The 2,970-nt window shown below is 50.2% G+C and overlaps 1 protein-coding gene across 1 annotated transcript in view; it reads left to right on the top strand.

Annotated features, from left to right (window-relative positions):
- The window catches only part of EEFSEC (eukaryotic elongation factor, selenocysteine-tRNA specific), a 315,381-nt gene that overhangs the window by 265,084 nt on the left and 47,327 nt on the right, over positions 1-2,970 (top strand). The window lies entirely within an intron of this gene.

Below are 2,970 nucleotides of genomic sequence, written 5' to 3'. Positions count from 1 at the left end.
CTCGTGATCACACAGGCTGGTGTGCTTCTTCCATGTGGGCTTTGTTGCTTCTCAGCTAGATGGCCACTTGTTTACCTTCAAGCCTTTAAGATCCCAGATGCTATATCTTTTGATAGCCGGGCACCATCAGCTTTCTCCACCACATTTGCTTATGCACCCATTTGTCTTCAGCAATCGTATTGGGAAGGTGAGCACACAATGATATGATTTTTTTTCCCTTGATGCCTGATACCTGATCCCATCGGCACCTCGTGACCACACAGGCTGGGGTGCTTCTTCCATGTGGGCTTGGTTGCTTCTCAGGTAGATGGCTGCTTGTTTACCTTCTAGCCTTTAAGACTCGAGATGCAGGTTTCTACCATTTGCGAATGAGTCAAAAAGGATGGACAGCGAAGGGTCCAGTTTGTTTCCCTGGAAGCAGCTAGGCCATTAGCTTCCCGTGACTCCTTCCCTATCCATCCGTCTGCCTTCCCTTCCCTGGACTACTGACAGCCTCCTCCGTGCCTGGCACGGGTTTGTTTTCCACTCAATCTTGGGACAGTCCACACCAATTCCCAAGCCCGACCCCAGCTTTCCATTGTCCCCAGGCTCACTCTGGCTGTGCCCACTGCACCGAGCCTGCTGGGCTTGTGGCTGTCCTGGCTCTCAGTAGGTGTCCTGTGCACTGCTGTCTCGCACAGGGGAAAGCCCCACTGTGGGGGGGCTCTCTAGAAGGGGAGGATAGGTCAAAAGATAAATTCTTTTTGTTTTTTAGTCCTTTTTAAAAGTCATTTTATTGGGGGTTCGTAGAGCTCTTATCATAATCCATACATACATCCATTGTGTCAAGCACACTTGTACATTTGTTGCCATCATCATTCCCAAAATATTTGCTTTCTACTTGAGCCCTTGATATTGGTTCCTCGTTTCCCCCCTCCCTCCCTCATGAACCCTTGACAATTGTTAAATTATTATTTTTTCATGTCTTACACTGACCGATGTCTCCCTTCACCCACTTTTCTGTTGTCCATCCCCCTGAGAGGGGGTTATATGTAGATCATTGTCATCGCTTCCCCATTTCTCCCCCCACCTTCCCCTTCCCCTCCTGGTATCACTACTCTCATTATTGGTCCTGAGGGGTTTATCTGTCCTGGATTCCCTGTGTTTCCAACTCTTATCTGTACCCGTGTACATGCTCTGGTCTAACCAGATTTGTAAGGTAGCATTGGGGTCATGATAGTGGGGGGGAAGAAACATTAAAGAACTAGAGGAAAGTTGTTTCATCAGTGCTATACTGCACCCTGACTGGCTCATCTCTTCCTTGTGACCCTTCTGTAAGGGGATGTCCAATTGTCTACAGATGGGTTTTGGGTCTCCACTCTGCGCTCCCCCTCAGTCAGATCGATATGATTTTTTGTTCTGGGTCTTTGATGCCTGATACCTGATCTCATCAACACCTCATGATCACACAGACTGGCGTGCTTCCAGGTGGGCTTTTGTTGCTTCTCAGCTAGATGACTGCTTGTTTATCTTCAAGCCTTTAAGACCCCAGATGCTATATCTTTGGATAGTTGGGTACCATCAGCTTTCTTCACCACATTTGCTTATGTACCCCCATTTTGTCTTCATCAATTGTGTCCAGAAGGTGAGCATCACAGAATGCAAGGTTATTAGAACAAAGTGTTCTTGCATTGAGGGAGTACTTGAGTAGAGGCCCATTGTCCATCTACTACCTTAATACTTACATATGTACATGCTTGTATTTAGACCTCTATAAATGCCCATTTGCCTCCTATTGCTTTCCTCTATTTCCTTTTGTTTTCCTCTTGTTCCACTATCATGTTCAGCCTTCATTCAGGCTTCAGTAATTTCTCTCAGTTACATTGCCCTTATTCAAGCCCTACCAGGCATCCTACACCCTCCTTGCCGTTAATTTTAGATCACTTGTTGTTCCCTTGTCCCTAGGTTTGTCCCTTTCCCCTGCCTCCCCCTCTCCCATGTCCCCTAGAACCATCGGTCTAGTTGTTTGCTCCTCCAGATTGTTTATCCTGCCAATCTTATCTAGATAGACCTGCAGAGACAATAAAAAGCACCAAAACAAGACAAAGCAAAACAATAGTGTGATAGCAGGTGCAGATTGGAGGGCATTTGTATCCAGGGGCCCGAGTTAAGAGGGGAAATAGCACAAGAAGCGGCAGGCTTGGCAGTGACGGGGTATGCGCCCATGATGCTTTTCCCACTGCCCCATCTCCCTCTCCCCCTCCGCTCCCCGAAGGCAGGCGTCTCCCCACCACCCCATACAGCCCTATGGAGAGAAGCCCCAAGGTGAACACACAGGTGACCGAATCAGGACTGTGTCAACACTGTCGTGAACACATGTCCTCCCTTTGATCTTGGCCATTCACAGGGCAGGATGATGAGAGAGCAGAGATCCAGCAGGAGGGCTGGCCGTGGGGACACACAATTGGGGCAGAGGTGTCCTGTCTGGGAGCAGCCTGAGATGGGTTCTTGGGGGGAGGCAGGAAGGCCCCGAGGGGGACTCTGAGCAGGAGAGCCGGCTAGCAAGGGAAAGACCTCCAGGCCCAGAGTGCAGGCATGTACAGGGCTGAAGCCACAAACCAGACTCTCAGTGCAGCCTTGTAGGCCAGAGGAGGAGCCCTGGCTGCTCACCTGGGAGTCGGCCTCCCCTTCTGGCCTCAGTTGGTCACCAGGAGAGGGTAGACAAACGGTGTTCAGGCAAACTCTCTGGCAGGTCAGATGAAGGACTGAGGGACAGCTCAGGAATGGGGCGCTGTCATCCACAGTGTGTGGGTAAGTTCTCCGACAGGTGAGATAAAGGACCGAGGGACAGCTCAGGAATAGGGCACTGTCATCCACGGTGTGTGGGTAAATTCTCCAACAGGTGAGATGCAGGACCGAAGGACAGCTCAGGAATGGGGCACTGTCATCCACGGTGTGCGGGCAAGTTCTCTGACAGGTGAGATGCAGGAC

This window comes from Echinops telfairi, unplaced genomic scaffold (assembly GCF_000313985.2).
Source record: "Echinops telfairi isolate 266 unplaced genomic scaffold, ASM31398v2 ScPeMD7_31;HRSCAF=116, whole genome shotgun sequence".
Classification (NCBI taxonomy): domain Eukaryota; kingdom Metazoa; phylum Chordata; class Mammalia; order Afrosoricida; family Tenrecidae; genus Echinops; species Echinops telfairi.
Note: the sequence above shows the minus strand (reverse complement) of the source record. Positions and strands in the feature narration are given on the sequence as shown.